Raw genomic sequence first — 23,267 nt, 5'->3', positions numbered from 1 at the left:
GTTACTGGGAAAGATCCCAGACAAGTGGGTGTTAGCTCTGCTTAGCCTGCTTGATGGCCCATTAAGGACCATCAGCTACACAATCGACCCATTGAGAGGAGGCAGATACGCCTTGTGACTCAGCAAAGTATGCAGGGACTTGTCCATGTGACTCCAAACTCCATTTTGCTGTAATTTTCCACAGTAAGAACAAAGAAGTGTTCTTACACCTGCAAGTGCCTATCTAAGGCTGATGCCTCACCTCCATCTGGTCTTCAATTCTGCTTTTTATCTCTGGAGGGACTTTGCTACAAACTGAAGCTCTACACAAAGGACTGATGACCCATCCCAGCGGGGGATGTTCTCCAGAGACTTGATTTCAACCTGCAGTTTACTCCATCACTGCTACAAGCCTGAACTAAGAACTTTGCCATTACTGTATGTAATTGATTCCCTTTAACCACTTCTAGCGCTCACCTCTACCTTTTTCCCTTTATGACTAAACCTTTAGATTTTAGATTCTAAAGGATTGGCAACAGCGTGATTTGTGGGTAAGATCTGATGTGTCTATTGACCTGGGTCTGGGGCTTGGTCCTTTGGGATCGAGAGAACCTTTTTCTTTTACTGGGGTGTTGGTTTTCATAACCATTCATCCCCAAGACGAGTGGCACTGGTGGTGATACTGGAAGACTGGAGTGTCTAAGGAAATTGCTTGTGTGACTTGTGGTTAGCCAGTGGGGTGAAACCGAAGTCATTTTTGTCTGGCTGGTTTGGTTTGCCCTAGAGGTGGAAAAACCCCAGCCTTGGGCTGTGTCATAAACAGATAGCTAAGGGTTAATGTCTCTTTCACCTGAAGCACCTGACCAGAGGACCAATCAGGAAACTGGATTTTTTCAACTCTGGGTGGAGAAAAGTTTGTGTCTGAGTCTTTGTCTGTCTGCCTGCTTTTCTCTCAGCTTTGAGAAGTGATTTCTGTTTTCTAATCTTCTGTTTCCAAGTGTGAGTACCAAACATGGTTTTGTTGTTTTTGTATTTACATGTCTATAGTGGCTGGAGTGCTTTGATTTGTATTCTTTTTGAATAAGGCTGTTTATTCAATATTCTTTTAAGCAATTGACCCTGTATTTGTCACCTTAATACAGAGAGACCATTTTTATGTATTTTTCTTTCTTTTTATATAAAGCTTTCTTTTTAAGACCTGTTGGAGTTTTTCTTTAGTGGGGAAACTCCAGGGAATTGGGTCTGCAGCTCACCAGGGAATTGGTGGGAGGAAGAAATCAGGGGGAGATCTGTGTGCGTTGGATTTGCTAGCCTGATTTTGCATTCCCTCTGGGTGAAGAGGAAAGTGCTTTTGTTTCCAGGACTGGAATTACAGAGGGTGGACTCCCTCTGCTTGAATTCACGGAGGTTGCTTCTGTGTATCTCTCCAGGAGCACCTGGAGGGGGGAAGGGAAAAAGGATTATTTCCCTTTGTTGTGAGACTCAAGGGATTTGGGTCTTGGGGTCCCCAGGGAAGGTTTTTGTGGGGACCAGAGTGCCCCAAAACACTCTAATTTTTTGGGCGGTGGCAGCCGTACCAGGTCCAAGCTGGTAACTAAGCTTGGAGGTTTTCATGCTAACCCCCATATTTTGGACGCTAAGGTCCAAAGCTGGGACTAAGTTATGACAGGCTGTGACTGCCCTGTTTGAGCAATTGGTCCTGAATTGGCACTCCCAGTTGGGTCCCGCCAGAACCGCATCGTCACACGCTTCACACCGCAAAACAAACTACCTTTATGCTTGCACACCCCCTCGGAATGGACCTCCGCTCAACAAGGACACCTGGCATAGCAAAGAACGCTGCTCCCCTTTCTTGCCTTTCAACCAAATACACCTTTCCAGAGACCATCACAGAAACTCACACACGCCCAGGCTTTGCACTCCCACACACACCTAACGCCTCTGCTCATGACAACAAGAAGAGCAAAAACGGCAAAGGAAAGGGGACGAGTTGCCTCCCTGCCCGCCTAGGCCGAGGACAGCAAAGCTTCGGATTATCTACGCATAGCCCGGCAGCTCCTTGCCAGAAAGTCCGCCAGATCGGGCTTGTAGCAATTCTCCGCCAGAAGCCTTTTACACACTCTGTGCAGTCACGGTTGCCCAAAGAAATCCCAGCTCTACCAATGGGATGGACAAAAGCCCAAAACGGAAAGAAATGGAACCGCTCCCTCACGCTACTCCATAAACTGAGCTCTGTGACGCTGGGGAAAGATGGACAAAGAGAGAGCAAACCACTGAAATGCACACATTGCTACAACGGGGAGCATAATAGCCCGCTGTCAGCAGCGCACACAATCAGTTGAGCCTGAAGGACAAGGCACTCTCAGCCACTAAAGGGCCTTTCCTATCCCCCCACCCTACGTTAGCCCACTCTCTGCCACCAGAAACTACGTCCCCGCGGCACCTCTGCCCCATGCAAAAAAAAAAACAGAGACGACTTGGGGACATAGCTACGGCCGGTCTCTGTTAAGAACAAAGGCGCCCCGCTACCAGGGTGAGAAATGCCACTCCGAAGCCCGAGATCCATAGCTAGATGTCTACGCTGTGAGTGCGGGAGGGTGAAGAGAAAGGAACTCTGCCTATACAGGCGTAAACCGTGGCCTAGGTACTTGGAAACAGGCATGGTAGATGAAAGTAGTGGCAAGTGGTGCTTTAAATGCAGCAGACTTCCAGTGGCCAGTCTCGTCGCACGAATGGAGGGAAACATGGCGGTGGCCAGAGTGGGCGCTCTAAAGAAGAGCATGTAACCGAGGAAACAAAAGCCCACTCCTTCGAGCCGGAGTTGAACCAGCGACCTAAGGATTCCCAGGGGAACAAAGCCTACAGTTCTCTGCTCTACCAGCTGAGCTATCGAAGGAAGACAGGAGCAAAGGGACACGAGTCACTCAAGGTGTCAGGCAGAACTGCCACTGGCACTTACGCATAATTATAGGCTTGCCTCTGCCCAGCCCTTGAAAGGAATAAGCGACACACACCTAGCCCTTCATCCTCACGGCTGCCCCGGGGGCTGGGCAGCCACCTAGTTTACCCTCAATTCACCCACCGGGAAGCCCGCACACAGCTACCGCTCAAAGGCTCCCTAACAGGCCTGGCACGAAGACAAGGCCGCAAGGTAAGAACGGAACGCCGGGGGCGCGACGCTAGCCCTGCCTCCTAGCCGGGACACCGCATCCTCCCCCTGACCCGCAAGGGACCCGGGATTGTCTCAAGCACGCGCAGCACAATGTTGGGATCCCAGCCCTGATTCCCACTCAGAACAGGGACGGTGGTGCAATGGAAAACATGTTCAGGGCCTCCTGCCTGGCTTCAACGGGGCCTTTTAAACCACAACATTTTCACAGTCCATTCCCCTTCCCCTTCGTCAATTATTGACACATTCCCGCTCATAGCCTTTCACGCCTGACTCGGCCTCCCACGCCTACCTCAGGAAAAACAAATGCAAAGCGACTGGCAACAGAAAAGAACTCACACACACACACACTCCTGAAAGAGAAGTTGCCCCTTTTGCTCCCTCGGTACAAAAGGCTTACCGCCAAGCCAAGAGCGGACCGCAATGCTCCTTTCTGCGCAGACATAAATGGTGCAGCTGGGTGGGGATGAGAACAGGAGAAAGAGCAACAGCCTGGAGAATGCGGGCATCGATCCCACTACCTCTCGCATGCTAAGCGAGCGCTCTACCATTTGAGCTAATTCCCCATGCCCACACAACACACCCTGCCCCCTCCGCCACGCACTGTCAACTCAGCACAAACCCCATCCAGCGATCGCTTTGTGACGTTATTGATATAAACTGGGACCATATAGAACATGGGTTCCAACCAAGGTCCTGTAGTGGCACCAGATCCTATGTAAAGGGGGTCATATAAGGTGTCTAAGACCAGGTTACGGGTTACTGGTTATGATTATGCTGTCTCTATGTCTGTATCATGTTGTAGTTGAAGTTATGAATATTGGCTGTATACTGTCTATATTTCAAACTTGCGCTGTGTTACTGGGAAAGATCCCAGACAAGTGGGTGTTAGCGCTGCTTAGCCTGCTTGATGGCCCATTAATGACCATCAGCTACACAATCGACCCATTGAGTGGAGGCAGATACGCCCTGTGACTCAGCAAAGTATGCAGGAACTTGCCCATGTGATTCCAAACTCCATTTTGCTGTAATTTTCCACAGTAAGAACAAAGAAGTGTTCTTACACGTGCAAGTGCCTATCTAAGGCTGATGCCTCACCTCCATCTGGTCTTCAATCCTGCTTCTTACCTCTGGAGGGACTTTGCTACAAACTGAAGCTCTACACAAAGGACTGATGACCCATCCCAGTGGGGGATGTTCTCTAGAGAATTGATTTGAACCTGCAGTTTACTCCATCACTGCTACAAGCCTGAACTAAGAACTTTGCAATTACTGTATGTAATTCATTCCGTTTAACCACTTCTAGCCCTCACCTCTACCTTTTTCCCTTTATGACTAAACCTTTAGATTTTAGATTCTAAAGGATTGGCAACAGCGTGATTTGTGTGTAAGCTCTGATGTGTCTATTGACCTGGGTCTGGGGCTTGCTCCTTTGGGATCAAGAGAACCTTTTTATTTTACTGGGGTGTTGGTTTTCATAACCATTCATCCCCAAGACGAGTGGCACTGGTGTTGATACTGGGAGACTGGAGTGTCTAAGGAAATTGCTTGTGTGACTTGTGGTTAGCCAGTGGGGTGAAACCGAAGTCATTTTTGTCTGGCTGGTTTAGTTTGCCTTAGAGGTGGAAAAACCCCAGCCTTGGGCTGTGACTGCTCTGTTTGAGCAATTGGTCCTGAATTGGCACTCTCAGTTGGGTCCCACCAGAACCGCATCGTCACACGCTTCACACCGCAAAACAAACTACCTTTAAGCTTGCACACCCCCTCGGAAAGGACCTCCGCTCAACAAGGACACCTGGCATAGCAAAGAACGCTGCTCCCCTTTCTTGCCTTTCAACCAAATATACCTTTCCAGAGACCATCTGTCATAACATTTTTCCCAGATCTGGACCTTTGCGTCCAAAATATGGGTGTTAGCCTGAAAATCTCCAAGCTTAGTTACCAGCTTGGACCCGATAACGCTGCCACCAGCCAGGGATTTATACAGTGCCTAGCTCACTGTTGTCTCCCCCAACACCTTCCCCAGGGGACCCCAAGACTCAAATTCCTTGAGTCTTACAACAAAGGGGTATATACCATTTCCCTTCCCCCTCCTACCCTCCAGGTGTTCCCTCCCTGGGTTCCTGGAGAGATATACAGAAGCAAGCTCCGTGAAACTAAACAGAGGGACTCCACCCTCCCTGTTTCCAGTCCTGGAAAACACAAGTACCGAGAGATCTAATCTCTTCCCTCTGCCCTTCACCCAGAGGGTATGCAAAGTCAGGCTAGTAAATCTAACACAAAGAGATTTCCCCATGACTCCAACAGGTCTTAAAAAGAAAGCTTTATATAAAAAGAAAGAAAAGGACATAAAAATGGTCTCTCTGTATTAAGGTGACAAGTACAGGGTCATTTGCTTAAAAGAAAAAAAGAAGAAGAAATAGACTTATCCAAAAAGAATACAATTTAACACATTCCAGCAACTACACACATGTAAATACAAAAGAAAACAATATAAACCTATGGTCTTCCTATCTTTGTACTTACAACTTGGAAACAGAAGTTTAGAAAGCCAGGAGATAGCAAAGTCACTCTCATAGCCGAGAGGGCCCAGACACAAGACAAAGAACAAAGAACTCACACCCAAAACTTCCCTCCACCCAGATTTGAAAAGAAATCTTGTTTCCTGATTGGTCTTCTGGTCAGGTGTTTCAGGTTACTCCTTTCCAGGTAAAAGAGACATTAACTCTTAGCTATCTGTTTATGACACGCCCCCCAAATTGCAGACAGTGGGGAACCTCACTGGCAGCGATTTCCTCCTAGAACTTTAAAATAAACAGATTAATACAACACATGCACCTTACATATACCACTAAGTATATAACTAACAGACTTTTACATTTTAAGAACACTTTTTAACTACTGGATTCTGGGAAACTCTCACGGGAGAGAGCATCAGCTACTTTGTTAGAAGCTCCTGAGATGTGCTGAATTTCAAAATCAAAATCTTGGAGAGCTAAACTCCAACGAAGAAGTTTCTTGTTGTTCCCCTTGGCAGTATGAAGCCACTTTAGCGCAGCACGGTCAGTTTGTAGCTGGAACCGCCGTCCCCAAACATATGGGCGTAGCTTTTCCAGGGCGTACACAATGGCGTAGCATTCCTTTTCACTGACTGACCAGTGACTTTCCCTCTCAGACAGTTTCTTGCTGAGAAACATGACAGGATGGAAGTTGTGATCCGTTGCTTCCTGCATGAGGACTGCTCCTATACCACGCTCAGATGCATCTGTGGTTACTAGGAATGGCTTGTCAAAGTCTGGGGCCATTAGCACAGAGTCTGACATGAGCGTTGCCTTAAGTTGGGTAAAGGCCTTCTGACACTCATCAGTCCACTTAACGGCATTTGGCTGGGTCTTTTTGGTCAGGTCGGTCAGTGGGGCAGCGATTTGGCTGTAGTGTGGTACAAATCGCCTGTAGTACCCGGCCAAGCCTAAGAAGGATTGAACCTGTTTCTTTGACTTTGGGACAGGCCACTTTTGGATAGCATCCACCTTGGTCTGTAGGGGGTTTATGGTTCCTCGACCTACCTGGTGTCCCAGGTAAGTCACTCTGTTTTGGCCTATTTGACACTTTTTGGCCTTAACAGTTAGTCCGGCCTGCCTGATGCGCTCAAAGACCTTTTCCAGGTGTAGTAGGTGTTCGGGCCAGGAGTCCGAAAAAATGGCCACATCATCGAGGTAGGCAACTGCATATTCTCCCAGTCCTGCTAGTAGACCATCTACCAGCCTCTGGAAGGTGGCGGGTGCATTTCCCAGCCCGAAAGGAAGGACATTAAATTCATACACCCCCGAATGAGTGACGAATGCTGACCTTTCCTTGGCAGGTTCATCTAGCTGTACTTGCCAGTACCCCTTAGTTAAGTCTATTGTAGAGATGAACTGGGCACGTCCTAACTTCTCCAATAGCTCATCGGTGCGTGGCATTGGATAGTTGTCCGGACAAGTTACCACATTTAGCTTACAGTAGTCGACGAAAAAGCGTATTTCCCCATTTGGTTTGGGTACCAGAACCACTGGAGATGCCCATGTACCCAAGACAGGCTCTTTCAAAATTTTCCAAGAAGGCCTCAGTGTCATCACCTGCCTTGTAGGTGGGAAATTTCTTGGGATGTGGAACTATAATTGGCGAAACGTTGTTAGGATTGGCTGGAGCATGCTGCCCAGCCTGCGCTAAGTCCAGTTCATGTTTTCTCTGTTTTTCCCTCTCTTCACTTTCTTTTTGTTGTTTTTCCATCTCTTCTTCTTCTTGTTTCCTTCTGTGGGCCAGCTCTTCTTCTTCTTGTTTCCTTCTGTGAGCAGCGTCTTCTTCTTGTTGTTTTCTTTTGTGGGCTGCCTCTTCCTTGGCTAGTTCTGCATTAATTAGTTCTATCCGTCTCTTATGTTCATTTTCTTTGTCTATGGCTTGTTGCCGTGCTCGCTCCTGCCTTAGGCTTTCCTTGGAGATCATGTTTTCTGCTTTCTTGTGCTGAGGCTCCCTCTGGTGTTTATTGTCTGAACTGCAGCTTCTCTGTTGCCTCCTGCGGTCTGCCTAGCAACAATGCCTTTTTCCCTTTCTTCATCTAGCTAATCTTTTAAATGTAAAGTAAACCAGAAAAACCACTTTATTTGCATGTGTATTGCTGGATACTTGACTCTCAATGGGAGTGCTATTGTCTGACAAAAGACCCATTTGTCACAGCTTAATGGTTCCTTGCTTAATATGCAAGCTACTGCCAGGAGAGAACAGAAAGAAAAAAAAATTCTCTCTGGTTCCTTTTAAAACCAAACCCTCTCTGCTTAAAAGCCCCTAGCAGAGAAAAGAAAAATATAATATTCCTACTGGCTTCTGGATTCTATCTATCCCACAATGCTGCACACCATGTCATAACATTTTTCCCAGATTTGGACCTTAGCGTCCAAAATATGGGTGTTAGCATGAAAACCTCTAAGCTTAGTTACCAGCTTGGACATGGTAAAGCTGCCACCACCGAAAAAATTAGAGTGTTTTGGGGCACTCTGGTCCCCCCAACAACCTTCCCTGGGGACCCCAAGACCCAAATTCCTTGAGTCTTGCAACAAAGGGGAATAAACCATTTCCCCCCCCTTCTCCCTTCCAGGTGTTCCCTCCCTGGGTTCCTGGAGAGATACACAGAAGCAAGGTCCGTGAATCTAAACAGAGGGACTCCACCCTCCCCGTTTCCAGTCCTGGAAATACAAGTACTTCCCTCTTCACCCACAGGCTTAGTAAATCTAACACAAAGAGATTTTCCCCCTGACTTCTTCCTCCCACCAATTCCCTGGTGAGTTGCAGACTTAATTCCCTGGAATTCCCACTAAAGAAAAACTCCAACATGTCTAAAAAGAAAGCTTTATAAGAAGAAAGAAAAATACATAAAAATGGTCTCTCTGTATTAAGGTGACAAATACAGGGTCAATTGCTTAAAAGAAATATGAATAAACAGCCGTATCCACAAAGAATACAATTTAACACATTCCAGCAACTACACCCATGTAAATACAAAAAACAAACAATATAAACCTACTGTCTTGTCTCTTTGTACTTACACCTGGGAAACAGAAGATTAGAAAGGCAGGAGACAGAAAAGATCACTCTCAGAGCCGAGAGGGTCAGACACAAGACAAAGAACAAAGAACTCACACACAAACTTCCCTCCACCCAGATCTGAAAAAGTCTTGTTTCCTGATTGGTCCTCTGGTCAGGTGTTTCAGGTTACTGTTGTTACCCCTTTACAGGTAAAAGAACATTAACCCTTAGTTATCTGTTTATGACAGGTGCAATGAGAAGAAACTAAGGGATGTCCATATGGGCAGTCTTCCCCTCCCACCCCACCCCACCCCACCCTCCAAGGAAGGTGCATGAGAAGGAAGGAGCACAGATATGCCTCCAGAACGGTGGAGTGGAGAAAGTACACCTGGAGACCCATTGCAGGGCACATGTTGATCTAGCATGATTTTTAGTAAGCCCTTTGACACAGTTCCACGTGACATTCTTATACACAAACAAAAGGAAGTGTGGTCTAGAGGAAATTGCTGTAAGACAGGTGCACAATTAGTTGAAAAAAATGTACTCAGAGTAATTATTGATGGTACTACACTTGGAAAGGAAAATCAAATAACATCAGAACGGCCACACTGGGTCAGACCAATGGTCCATCTTGTCCAATAGCCTGTCTCTGACAGTGGCCAGTGCCATATACTTCAGAAGGAATGAATAGAACAGGGCAATTATCAAATGATCCATCCTCGGTCATCCAGTCCCAGCTCCCAGTAGTCAGTTTTTGGAACACTTAGAGCATGGGGTTGCATCTGTGACCATCCTCGTTAATACCCATTGATGGACCTTTCCTCCATGAACTTTATCTAATTCTCGCATGTAAGACATGGGAGGTAATTGTCCCACTCAGAACTGGTGATACCTCAGCTGTGTCCAATTCTGGGTGTCACATTTTAAGAAAGATGTGGGGAAAATGGAAAGAGTCCAGAGAAGAACCGGGAGTCTAGGCTGGCCCTCTGGAACATAAATAAGATCCTTGTGATAGATGAAGCCATCCTGCAGCCTGAATTTCGAACTAAATGGAACATCTGTGTTTTCCGGGGTCTGGCAGATCTGGGTCTTGAAGGAATCATGAGACAGCATGATGGACATTAGATCGCTGTCACATTGACCCATTGACAAAGTTGGATGCCTTAAGCACTGTGGAGGGAAGTTCCTCATCAGGCTCAAGGTGCTCCTTTTTGCTTTCCCATTTCTAGCCCATTTCTAGTTGACGGGTTACAACAAAGTCAAATCGGGAATAAAAGAGACAAATGGATCTAGTGCTGATTGTGGTGCCTGGCCTTCCTGAGCTACTTCAGGTTTTTATGGTCTCTGGGAACCTAGACTAGGAACTGAGATCCAACCAGGAGGTGACAGGACCCAGTGGAACTTGCATTTTTCATGTTTCGCATACAGATGTTTTTGCCGGAGTCTTTCTAAGATGCAGTGCCAAGTCAGTCACAAAGATCCTGATCATCAGAAAAAAATGAAGCTCTCATCAAGGTAAAGGACCACAAATTGGTCCGACATGTCTTGGAAGATATCACTAATGAAGTGCTGAAAGGTTGCCAAGAGGTTGCACAGGCTGAAAGTCATGACCTGATATTTGAAATGCCTATACCAGCTATGGAAACCCAGTACAGAGGCTTCCAGAAGGTTCCTTCTAGACTGGCTCCTCTTGTCTCCTCATATCCAAACTAGATGATAGGCTACACAAAGATCCAGCTTAATGAAGACTCTGGCAGAGCTCACTCTTTCCATGCGCCCATTATTAAGAGGTAAGGGGTACTAGTTCTGGATTGTAACTTTATTTAATGCCTGGTATTCCACACAAGGATGCAGGGAGCCATATTTCTTAGTCACAAAGAAGATCACACCCTCAGCCAGGGACACAGAGGATAGATGAAATACTATTGTAGATTTTCCTTGCGATAGCTCTAGAGATCCTAGAGATCTGGTTCTGAGAGGGAATAGATTTGACTGAAAGGATCTCCATTCCAGACTGGACATCAGTGGGGCAGTTGTAACTGCAATGTGGTGGCAAGATGTCAGCCTGTTTGTTTTTCCCAGCAACATCTGCTAAAGCCTGATACTTGGCAGATATTCCCAAGGCAATTGGGAAAGTAGTGGGGACCCTAGCCTCTGTTTGCCAGAAGCTGGGAATGAGTGACCGGGGATGGATCACTTGATGATTACCTGTTCTGTTCATTCCCTCTGGGGCACCTGGCACTGGCCACTGTTGGAAGGCGGGATACTGGGCTGGATGGACCTTTGGTCTGACCCAGTAGGGCCATTCTCATGTTCTTATGGAGACCGCCAGGGTTCCTTCCATACTAAGTCTTTTGGTCTCAGGATCCCCTGGGTGACAGGTAGAGCTGCAGAGGACCTCTGGCCTCCGGCTGAGTTTCAGGAAGCAAGACAGCTGGTGGTATGGCAAATTAAACTGAATCATGCCAGTCCGCTGGTGGATACATGGATTGTTGGCGATGAGCTATGGGATGATAAGAATGATTGGAGAGTGCAGTGCACAGATCAACGTGAACTGGAGAATTTCATGGTGACCTTGAAAGGTGATGACTTGTAAGGGGGCCATTTGGTGGGTGACTGAGTCCAAATAGAGGAGTGATCTGTCAATGGCCTCCATGAAGTTGGGAGGAGTCTTGCACTGAGTCGGGATATTATGCACTCGGGCCAACTCCAAATCCATGAAATTATTTGAAGCACCAGAGTCCGCTAGAGCTTCTAGATTAACCTCCAACATAGCGGGGTGCTGAAGAAGGAGTGGGAGTTGGAGGGATGTCGGCTTGGCAATTTGCTGTTGCCAAAGTTTCAGCAGACCTATGTTGGCACTAGGCACTGGCATGAGGGGGAAGACTGGATCCCTCTATCCGGGCTGGAGTTTGCCATTTCCCAACCTGAAACACAGATCAGCTTTCACAGGGCTGCTTGACACGAAGTGTCCCAATTTACTGCAGTATAGGTATAGGCTTCATGCTTGACACTGGTTTTTCTCTGCATCGTAGAGACAGGGCTGGGCTTGGCCAATCTACTTGCGTTTGGCTGGAATGAGAGCACTGGGAGTTGGCAAACCAGATCTGGTGAAGTTGGCACAGGTCAGGAGGTGGACCTCCTTTCTAGGCGGCATTCCATCAGGCTGCCGCCAACATTAATCCTGAGCTTGATCAAGGTGTTCAAATTGGTCACTGGCTCTATTCACGCAAGCTCATCTTTGATCTCATCTTCAAGGCCAAGACAGAAGTGGTAGCACTGTGCAGTCTCATTCCATGCTTTGTCAGCCACGAGATGCCAAAACTCTGAGGCATCATTAGCAACTTGCCGGTGTCCCTGCTGCAGGTTCTGGAGCCCAGCCTCCGCCGTGCGTACATAGCTCAGGTCATCAAAAATTACTGTGATATTTTGAACCAAGGCCTCAGACTGGTTCAGGACGTTACAGAAGTGGGAAGGCCCAAGCCAATGCCACCCCAGTCAGCTGGCTGATAAGTCCAACCTGAGACTGGTCCGTGTGGAAAGACTGCAGGCACAGCAGGATTAGGAGCTGGGACTGGTTCATAAAACCAGGAAACTGGCTGTGGTCACCACCACACTTGTCCAGCGGGGGAATTCTAGGTTCCGGATGGGGAAGTGTCCTGAGTAACACAGGCTGTGCCTGCCACATAGCGTTCGGTGCCTGCAGGGCATCTGCAGGTTCTGTAGGTGCACCAGTGGTTTCCCTAGGAATTGAAATTAGGGGAGGTGTTCGTATTTATACGGGGGGGTGTCAGGTCCAATGAGATATATAAATAGAAATGAATAAAGTAAATATTTTGTTAGTATGATGCAAATTTAACATAAGGATAATGCAAGTTACACCAAAACATATAACAGATCTAGATTTCTAAAAACATATGATTTTTTTAAAAAAATATATTTAATTTAAATTGACTTTTGAAAAGTAAGCCATCATGGGATAAGAGAGAAGTCTTCTCAAGGATCAGTAACTGGTTAAAAGATGGGAAACAAAGAGTAGGAATAAATTGTCAGTTTTCAGAATGTAGAGAGATAAATAGTGGTATCCCTGAGGGGTCGGTACTGGGACTATTACTGTTCAACATACTCATAAATGATCTGAAAAAAATGGGTAAACAGTGAGGTGGCATAATACAAAACTATTCAAGATAGTTAAGTCCCAGGCAGACTGGGAAGCATCACAAAGGGATCTCACAAAACTAGGTGACTGGGCAACAAACATGGCAGATGAAATTCAGTGTTGATCAATGCAAAGTGATGCACATTGGAAAACAATCTCAACTATAGATACAAAACGATGGTGTCTAAATTAGCTGTTAACACTCAAGAAAGAGATCTTGGAGTCATTGTGGATAGTTCTCTGAAAACATCCACTCAATGTGCAGCGGCAGTCAATGATTCCCAACGTTCTGTTTGCTTTTTTAAAAAGAACAGGAGTACTCATGGCACCTTAGAGACTAACAAATTTATTTGAGCATAAGCTTTTGTGGGCTTCAACCCAGTTCATCGGATGTAGCCCACAAAAGCTTATGCTCAAATAAATTTGTTAGTCTCTAAGGTGCTACAAGTACTCCTGTTCTTTTTGTGGATACAGACTAACACGGCCGTTACTCTGAAACCATTGCTTTTTTAAGAAAAAGATAGATAATAAGACAGAAAATATAAAAATCATGGTACTTGTACACCTTGAATACTGTGAGGAGATCTGGTCACCCCATCCCAAAAAAGTTATATTGGAAATGGAAAAGGTACTGAGATGGGCAACTAAAATGTTTAGGGGCATGAAACAGGAAGAGAAATTACAACTGGGAATTTTCATCTTAGAAAAGAGACGACTAAGGGGGAGTATGATAGTGGTCTATAAAATCTTGACTGGTGTGAAGAAAGTGAATAAGGAAATGTTATTTACCCCTTCACATAAGGCAAGAACCAGCAGTCACCCAATGAAATTAATAGGCAGCAGGTTTTAGAAAAACAAAAGGAAGTATTTCTTCACACAACATAAAGTTAACCCATGGAACTCTTTGCCAAGGGATGCTGTGAAGACCAAAACTATAACAGGATTAAAAAAAGAACTAGATACATTCCTGGAGAATAGGTCCATCGGTGGCTATTAGCCAGGATGGGGAGGGATGCAACACCATGCTCTGAGTGTCCCTAGCCTGTTTGCCAGAAGCTGGGAATGGGCAACAGGGGATGGATCATTTGATGATTACCTGTTCTGTTCATTCCCTCTGACACACCTGGCCTCGACCACTGTTGGAAGACAGGATACTGGGCTACATGGACCATTGGTCTGACCCAGTATGACCATTCTTATGTAAAAATTAATTATAATAATAAAAATGTTTAGTACAGAAACACCCCAACATAATGACCTCTCAGGATAGCAACAATGGGAGATAACAACCTTGGCAAATACTGCATTTTAAAAATCTTGGCCTACTAGGAAACATATTTATATAAGTTTCCATTCCCAGTCACAAATCTAGCATTCTGGACCAAAGCCACTAAAATATAGTCCAACAAACAAATGTTTATTTAATGTGCGCCTTATTTAAGCTGTCGGAGCTGCTTTCATGTGAGTACACCTCCCAGGTGGGGGGCAAGAAGGCACCTTGCTCGTTCTTCCAGCTGCTTACTGTTCGCTCTGGCCATGGCTGTCCATTCACTCCACCGCTCTGTTGCCAATGGCCTTGCGCAGTCACCTTCTGCTGCCGCCTGCCTCTGTGACCTATGCAAGTTGGTCTGTTGAGGTTCCACCCAGTCCCAGTGATTTCAGCTGAACTCTCAGTGGGGGAACCTCGCTGCTAGTGCAGTCTGGGCTGTCCTTTACACAAACACTGTCCCCACAGGAACACTGTCCCCATAGCAGGACTAAGCATATAGACCTGATTATCGGCGATTTCAGCTGCAGTGGTCACTTAACAGAACAAAAGACTATCTATGGAGCCTAATCAGCTCTATCTTTAAACAGAGGAGCGGGACAGGGCCCCACCCTCTCTTTTGATGCCCTCAGTCAGCACAGGCTAAGTACGGTTCTACTGCCTTTTACTCATACAATAAGAACAACAACATTTCATTCCCAACCCCACCCCCCGCATTCAAATGATTTGTAACCCAACCCCAGCCAAAATCTATCACTTGGGCAACACAGCTCTGTTTGCTGGATACCTAGGTAGATTAGGTGTGAATGTAAATACAATCTGGTCCTGAAGCCTTTCCCCCCAGCCCATCATTAGTTGTCAGGGAGAGCTCATTGAGACTTTGCTTACAAATCATCATTGGAAATTATTAGGTTGGCCAACATAATGGAAATGAATGCACTGACATTGTCATAAAAAATAACAGCTGTATAAGGAAGCTAGTCTATGTTCATACTTTTCAAATCTATTATACTCTCAGATACACGTATGTTATCATACACTGTATATGCTTTTAAAGTGTGTATTAATGGTTCAATTTCAATTCAAATTTCCAAACAGTCACTAAATTGGCATGTTTTAGAGTAGCAGCTGTGTTAGTCTGTATCCGCAAAAAGAACAGGAGTACTTGTGGCACCTTAGAGTCTAACAAATGTATTTGAGCATAAGCTTTTGTGGGCCCACTTCATCGGATGCATAGAATGGAACTTATAGTGAGGAGATATGTATACATACATAGAACATGAAAAGGTAGGAGTCGCCCAACCAACTCTAAGAGGCTAATGAATTAAGATGAGCTATTATCAGCAGGAGAAAAAAAACTTGAGTAGTGATAATCAAGATAGCTCATTGAAGACAGTTTGACAAGAAGGTGTGAGGATACGTAACATGGGGAAATAGATTTAATGTGTGTAATGGCTCAGCCATTCCAAGTCTCTATTTAAGCCTAAATTGATTGATTGTATCTAGTTTGCATATTAATTGAAGTTAGCAGTTTCTAGTTGGAGTCTGTTTTTGAAGCTTCTCTGTTGCAAACTTGCCACCTTTAAATCTGTTACTCAATGGCCAGAGAGGCTGAAGTGTTTTCCAACTGTTTTTTGAATATTATGATTCCTGATGTCAGGTTTGTGTCCATTTATTCTTTTGGGTAGAGACTGTCCGGTTTGGCCAATGTACATGACAGAGGGGCATTGCTGGCACGTGATGGCATATATCACATAGGTAGATGTGCAGGTGAACGAGCCCCTGATGGTGTGGGTGATGTGATTAGGTCTATTATGGTGTCACTTTAATAGATATGTGGACAGAGTTAGCATCGGCCTTTGTTGCAAGGATAGATTCCTGGGTTAGTGTTTTTGTTCTGTGGTGTGTGGTTGCTAGTGAGTATTTTCTTCAGACTGGGGGGCTGTCTGTAAGCAAGGATAGGCCTGTCTCCCAAGATCTGTGAGAGTGAGGGATCATCTTTCAGGATAGGTTGTAGATCTTTGAGGATGCCCTGGAGAGGTTTTAGTTGGGGGATGAAGTGGCATTCTGTTACTTTCTCTTTTTTTGAGCCTATCGTGTAGTACATGACTTCTGGGTACTCTTCTGACTCTGTCAATCTGTTTTTTCACTTCAGCAGGTGGGTATTGTAGTTTTTAAGAATGCTTGATAGAGATCTTGTAGGTGTTTGTCTGTGTCTGAGGGATTGGAGCAAATGCGGTTGTATCTTAGACTTGGCTGTAGACAATGGATCGTGTGGTGTGTCCTGGATGGAAGCTGGAGGCATGTAGGTAACTATAGCGGTCAGTAGGTTTCCGATATAGGGTGGTGTTTATGTGACCATCACTTATTAGCACAGTAGTGCCAAGGAAGTGGACCGCTTGTGTGGATTGGTCTAGGCTGAGGTTGATGGTGAGATGGAAATTGTTGAAATCATGGAAGAATTCCTCAAGGGCTTCTTTTCCATAGGTCCAGATGATGATGTCATCAATGTAGCGCAAGGAGAGTAGGGGCGTTAGGGGATGAGAGCTAAGTAAGCGTTGTTCTAAATCAGCCATAAAGATGTTGGCATTCTATGGTGCCATGCGGGTACTCGTAGCAGGGCCACTGACTAGAAGGTATATATTGTCCACAAATGTGAAATAGTTGTGGGTGAGGACAAAGTTGCAAAGTTCAGCCACCAGGTTTGGCATGTAACTAGTTCACAAAACTGGGGGGTGGGGATGGGGAGAAATCCCTGGAGGTACCATTTGAAAACTAACAACTCTCTGGTCAATAAAATCATGATGCAACATTACATAGAGAGCTATGAGTTCACCCTCTACGACATTACTTGTGAAACCCCGACAGCCCCTCCTAGGCAAATGCTGTTAAAGAGGTCTGTCCTAAGCAAAGGAATAGGGGTTTATATAAGCAGCAGACAGGGTCATCAACACAGCAGGGGAAGGAGATGGTAGTGAACAGAGCAATTTACATTTCAGCAAACACAAGTGGAGGGGGAAGAGCACATATAATGTTGACAGACCCTGGTTGTTGGTAGGCAGGATCAAACCTGGGACTTTTGGAACTTAGTGCATGATCCTCTACTGCATGAGCTAAGAGCCAACTGGCTGTTGAGCAGACTCATTTAACTGTCTCTAAATGGTCTTGGTGACACTAGATGGGACAGGACACCACACCCAGGAGGTGTGTGAGTTACACTCGGAGCCTTCACCACCAGACTTCAGGTCGCCTTCCTCACATCTTGGATAAACTTTGCTTTGAGGGGATCCTTTAGAACAGTGGGTCTCAACCTTTTCAGTCTACTGTGCCCCTTTCAGGAGTCTGATTTGTCTTGTGCACCCCCAAGTTTCACCTCACTTAGAAACTACTTGTTTACAAAATCAGATCTAAAATACAGATGTGTCACAGCACACTCTTACTGATAAATTGCTGACTTTCTCCTTTTGTCTGTATGAAATTTTAACCTGTACTTTATTTCACTAGCTTGTTATGTAGCCTGCTGTAAAACTAGGCAAATATTGACAGAAGTTGATGTGCTCCCTAGAAGACCTCTGTGTACCCCGTGCCCCTGGTTGACAACCACTGCTTTAAAAGAATCAACTTCCAAGACTCAATGGACTAGAAAAGAAAGGGGCAGACAACCCCACATTCTTTCACCTAAGAAAACAAAACCACCAGCACCTTTGGGCCCCTGGAAGAGAGCCGGAGCAAGGGGAGAGCCAGTCACCACTTTGCTGGGACACTGTGGCTGAGAGAAACCATCTTGAACAGAGCCTGTGTGAAATAAGGCATACATTTATATTGGTGAGAGTAATTAATCGTTGGAACAATTTACCAAAGGTTGTAGTGGATTCTCCATCACTGACAACTTTTAAATCAAGACTGGATGTTGCTCTAAAAGATCTGCTCTAGGAATTATTTTGGGGAAGTTTTCTGGCCTGTGTGATACAACATTCTGGCCTTGGAATCTATGAAGGCACCTTTCAAAGGGAAGTATGGGTGAGTAGACTATTAAACACATGAGGAAACTGAGGTACAGAGAGGCAACTCATCCAAGCTCATGCAACAGGTCAGTAGCAGAACTGTGACTGCACTGAGATTCCCTGACTGCCCAGCCAGTGCTCTGCCCATTGGAACACACTGTCTCCTTGGTAGTACATTATATTCCCTGAAAATAAATATTGAATAAGGAAAGGAGAGCATTCACGCTAGCAATCAGATTTCTTGGAGTTCTGCTCATCCAATCAGGGAACAGAAGTCAAGTCATATGACCCGAGTGTCCAATCCACACACTGTGAGTTTTAACTAGCAAACTGATTCCTGAAGAAGAATTATTCATTGAACTCACCCCAGGATTATTTTTGAAATCGGGATAAATTTGAGTGCCCTGTAAGCTTTTTACAGAGAATTTGTGAAGAGGATATGGGATGGGTTCACAGCCTAAATTATTCCCCATGAATTATTTGCTTGGCTGTAAAGATAAGTGCTTCCATACTCCCCACATATCGGCAGGTACTGCCAACCCAATACATTCAAACAAGTCAGGCCTCCCAAATCATGAGATTTTAAAATTATCTGGGGGATTCTTTTGATTTGCCTTATACTTTTTGAACCATTAGGGGGATCACATTTAGAAGCATGATGGGCTAGACATTTACTATTTTTTAAATGACAGTGGAGATTCTTGTGTGCTCGGGGGTGGCCCCACTCCGGGGTACTCTCTCTGCACCGGCTGTTTCCCTGACCTCTGAGCAGCACATTAAGTTCAAACCAAATACAATTTATTAAACAGCAACTGTAAGGAAAATAAGGAAAAATGGAAGAGGGTGAAGGGGAACAAGGGACCCGCCCTGTGGGCTCGAGGGCACCACAACCGGCATCTCTGGGACATGAGGGCAGGTCACAGCCTGTTCCTCATACTACCGGCTCCCTCGCAGGCCTCAGGCTCTAGCCAGCCGGGCCGTTCTCCCCAGATTGCCCACCCCCCTGGTCAGGGTCACATTCCCTCTCCCCCAAGTCCAGCCTGCATGTCTGAGGGTGTCTCCCTGCACTGGGCCACTGCCCAGGGCCCCCTCGCTCTTCCCAACCACTCCCCGTGCTCGGCTCCAGCGTCACTGGTGCCCACAGTCTCGGCTCTGGCCCCGCAGCTCCCCGCTGCAGCTTCGCCCTGGCTCCCTGACGGCGTGGCTGGTCTGCGCTGCCCCAGCTCCCACCTGCTCCAGCTCCCCTATCTCTGGCTGCTGCTCTCCCCTTAGCTCTGCCCCGCTCGCCTCAGGCAACTTCCCTCATACAGAGGATGGGCTCCTGGGCTCCTGGCTCCCTCATTGGCTGGCCTGCCCTGTCAATCAGGCTCACCTGGAGTGTTGGCATTTCCCCCTTGGCCCTGGGGACTGTCAGTCTCAGGATCCTGATTTCTCTTCATCCATTTCCCTTTCTTTTGGTACTGGGAGAGGCCAGCCAAAAACCCCACTAAGTGTCAGTGGGGGGCAGCAGCCCCCTCCTGCTGGCCTAGATCCAATCTTCAGAGCAGGCCCCTTGGATTGAACTGGAAATTGGGGTTCAAAACACACACACATCCAGCCCCTGACGCTCTGAGCTCCAAACAGTTCTTAGATCTGGCTGAGGTTCCACTCTCACAAGCTCTTCATCTACCCACCCTCCAGTCCCTCTTCCGAGTGCACGGGCCGCCCGGGGCTGCACTGACAATGTCTTCAGCAGTCAGCAGAGCTGCCAGGGACAGGGCTGAAACAGTTCCCGTCCCTGACAGCTTGATGTAACTCTGCTTGCCCAGGGGTCGTCTGTCTGGGCTCGGTTGTGGAGGTGTTGCTTCAATGTGGAAACCAATGCAGAGTGCCCCAGTGCCTCCTGTCTGCAGCACAGGCCCGCCAGGGACATGGGGTTTACTACAGGCTAAGGAGGGGGGGACCCCCTTGATCAAACAGTGGTAGCGATTCCCTGATTGGATGCCTTGGCACTACCTCAGTGGGCTCTACCTAGAGCTAGAGCTGGGCAAACAATGGATATTTCAGTTCAGTGGCACTTATGAGAAATACGTTATTTTAAATTTTTGTTTTGGGTCAAACTGAATGTGAAATTTTTCAGACTTTTCAGTGACTCAAGGACAGTCTATGGTGAGCCTATTCCAGAGCAGAGATTTGAACTGTTGCCTTTTATAGCTAGGGTAAATGCAGCCTAACCATTAGACTAAAGGCAGAGAAGTTGCAGCACCACCAGCAGCAGCACCTTTCTCCTTCTCTCTTGGCCCTTTTGTGACTGGCCAAAACCGTATGTGTCAAATGAGCTATTCACTTCAGGTAACTCGAAACTGAAATAATCCTCTTCATCCAAAGAACGTCACCCAGTTTGACATAGAACACCAAGAGCTAAATTCAGAATGCGACTGAGGTGTGGTGACAGTGAACGTCACCATGCCTAACTTTTGGATGATTCACAAAATCTGGGTTGGTGCCTGGGCTTCCTGTAGAACAACTGGGGCAAGACAGACACCTGAGAAGGATTCACAAAAGCTGGCAGTGGAGAAGAGTCCAGGTTCAAGGCCCACCCTCTAGCTGAGGGGAGAAGAATTTGAATGGGGATCTGCCACTTGCCAGATGAACACACTGGGCTTTGGGACAGCCGGACTCCCTCAATCACTCCTGTTGAAGCTGTTCCATGGGGGGAAATAATCATTGGTGCAGGGAGCCTGGACACTGGGTCTTCCACCTCCACACCCTCTGTAAGCTCACTTAGAGGAGCCTGATTGGGCCCCTCAGCCAAGTTAGGTGGCCAGACTCCTCCCGCCCTGGTGTGGGCGCTGCAGGGAGCATGCTCAGAAACACAGATGCCTAGTGAACTTTTATTTCAAAAAATATCAATGTCGAGTGAGTTTAGGACCCTGCAGTGGTGAGAAGAAGCTTGGCGGGGGGTTGGGCATCCCAGTGGGGCCTGATTCTGGCCGTTAGATGCCTAAAGCAGCAGTTAGGCACTTAAGCCCTGTGGTGAATCTGGCCCCAAGAGGTCGGCAGAGCTGGGAACAGATATGAGCTCATAGGAAGAAGGAATCACAACTGGGAAGGGCTCAAGAAGTTTTGGGGTTTTAACTATGTGGGATCCCCTCTGAGCCATTCCCAGCTCTTGGAAAGCAAAGAAGTTCCTCATAGACTTTAAGGCCAAGCGGGAACATTGTGATCATCTAGTCTGACCTCCTTCACCTTGCAGGCCAAAGAACCTCACCCACCCCCTCCTGTAATAGACTCATAACCTTCCCGGGCCTTTATGACTTGGGGCAAACCAACCAGTACTTGGTTTTGTCAGAAGTTGATCTCATCAGGTTCCTTGGGCTAGATACCTAAATAATTCCCAGGCTTGAGAAGCTCCTTGTAGAGGTATCACCTTCCCTGGGCCCTAGTGCCACCGCATCCAGCCTCTCCCCCTGCCAAGTGATGCTGGGGATGGCTAGCCAACGGGTTGCTTGTACTTGAGGCTGCTATCCCTTTAAGGCTGGAGCATCCTGCTGTAATAGTATCTGCCTCTCTAAAGGGGTTAACAGAACCTTCTCTCCAGCCACCTGTCTGCTCCCAGATACTAGGTAGATGGCCCACGTTCTGCTCTCCAAACCTTGTCCTTGCTACGTTCCTGCACTGCAGGTAATCGAGCCCAGGAAGCTCAGCTAATATGTGGAATGCAGGCGCAGTGGACTGGGGTTTAAGTTGCAGGGCACCTCAACTATCCAAGCCTCAGTTCTTGAGATCTCTGTTTTCCACAGCTTGGCCGTGGCCATTCATTATACTAAAGCACCCTTTAATTAGTAGTATCTTCCTTCCCTACTCCGACACCCCAGCCCCATGACATCTCAGCTCTTGGATGGTGTGCTGTAGAGAGGGGAAATTGGAGTTAGTCATACTGCATTCAGATGGCACTCCCCTCGGTTCTGTGGCAGATCTCTCCTTCTTTCGCTCTTTGGTTCAAGGGCCTCACTTCCTTCCTGCCTCAGCCCCTCCCTCGGGTCTTGTGTCTGCCAGCTTGGAAATGCCAAACTCCAATTTTCCATCACCCCAGGAAAGCCCTGCCCTTTATCTCCTAGGAAGTTTCTCTTCTGAGCCCCATGGAGTACCCTGCTTTCCACCCTCTAGTATAAACATCTCTGGGACATTTCTGCCCACTGCTGCCACCCTTCGATGTCTAGCACCAGGTCAGTTTCTGAAAACTTAGAGGGTTTGCTGTTCTCCTCCTCCATGGCTTGTTGGCTTTTATTCACACACGTGGCCAAAACATCTGTAAGGATGAGACTTCGGCCATGCATCTGCCAAGGAAGGATTGATTCTTGAACCAGATGAGGTAAAATAACAAATCCAGTGAGCTAGTCACACCATCAGTCTCAATGAAGCCCCAGGCCCCGCTTTCATCTTGGAATCTGGGATTAAACATCATACCCCAAGAAGAGTCTCTTATCATCAGTCTCTGTGTCCCAGGACAACAAGCGATTGTTCTCAGCCACTTTGGCCCATGCTTACAAGGCCCACTGGTTGCTAGGGAGATGGTGGAAATAGTGGGCCCCTTCTGTTAATGGGCATGCTGGCAGGGTGGGATTCACTTGTATGGAAACCAGAAATAGTATAAGGGACCTACCATCAATCAAACCCTAACCCTTCTCCTTGGCCACTTAAACCCTGCCCCTTAAGCCCCGACCACCTGTCACTGCAAGTCCCACCCACGGGGAATATTACTTCCGGGGTCAAAGAGGAAACATGACCGGAAGCAAAGTGTGTCATGTGACCCTCTCTAAGAATTCATCCCACTGCCCTCTACCAATCAGGAGGGGTTTCTCCCCTGTAGGCCTGCCCCGAGAGGTGATTTGACCAATCAGGGGTGTTCCGGGGCATGGTGACCCATCTGGAAGTGGTTCGTGTGACCCCTCTAAGAACTCTTCCACTGCCCTCTGCGAATCACGATGGATTTCAGCCACACAGCACCGCCCTGAGAGCAGATTTGACCAATCGGTGGTGTTCTGGGGTGGGATGACTTGCCCAGAAGAGGGTTGTGTGACCCCTCTAAGAACTCCTCCCAGAGCCCTCTGCCAATCAGAGCGCATCACCATCACCCCATAAGTC

At 46.9% G+C, this 23,267-nt stretch overlaps 2 non-coding genes across 2 annotated transcripts; both read right to left on the bottom strand.

The window, feature by feature from the left end:
- Nucleotides 1–2,785: 2,785 nt before the first annotated feature.
- TRNAY-GUA (transfer RNA tyrosine (anticodon GUA)) lies at nt 2,786–2,875 on the bottom strand. The gene is given in 2 exon segments: nt 2,786–2,821; nt 2,839–2,875. It is a non-coding gene; the product is annotated as a tRNA-Tyr (tRNA).
- A 766-nt stretch (nt 2,876–3,641) lies between these two features.
- Nucleotides 3,642–3,714, bottom strand: TRNAA-AGC (transfer RNA alanine (anticodon AGC)). The gene has a single exon. It is a non-coding gene; the product is annotated as a tRNA-Ala (tRNA).
- Between the last annotated feature and the right edge of the window lie 19,553 nt (nt 3,715–23,267).

This window comes from Gopherus flavomarginatus, chromosome 2, assembly GCF_025201925.1.
Source record: "Gopherus flavomarginatus isolate rGopFla2 chromosome 2, rGopFla2.mat.asm, whole genome shotgun sequence".
Classification (NCBI taxonomy): Eukaryota; Metazoa; Chordata; order Testudines; family Testudinidae; genus Gopherus; species Gopherus flavomarginatus.
Note: the sequence above shows the minus strand (reverse complement) of the source record. Positions and strands in the feature narration are given on the sequence as shown.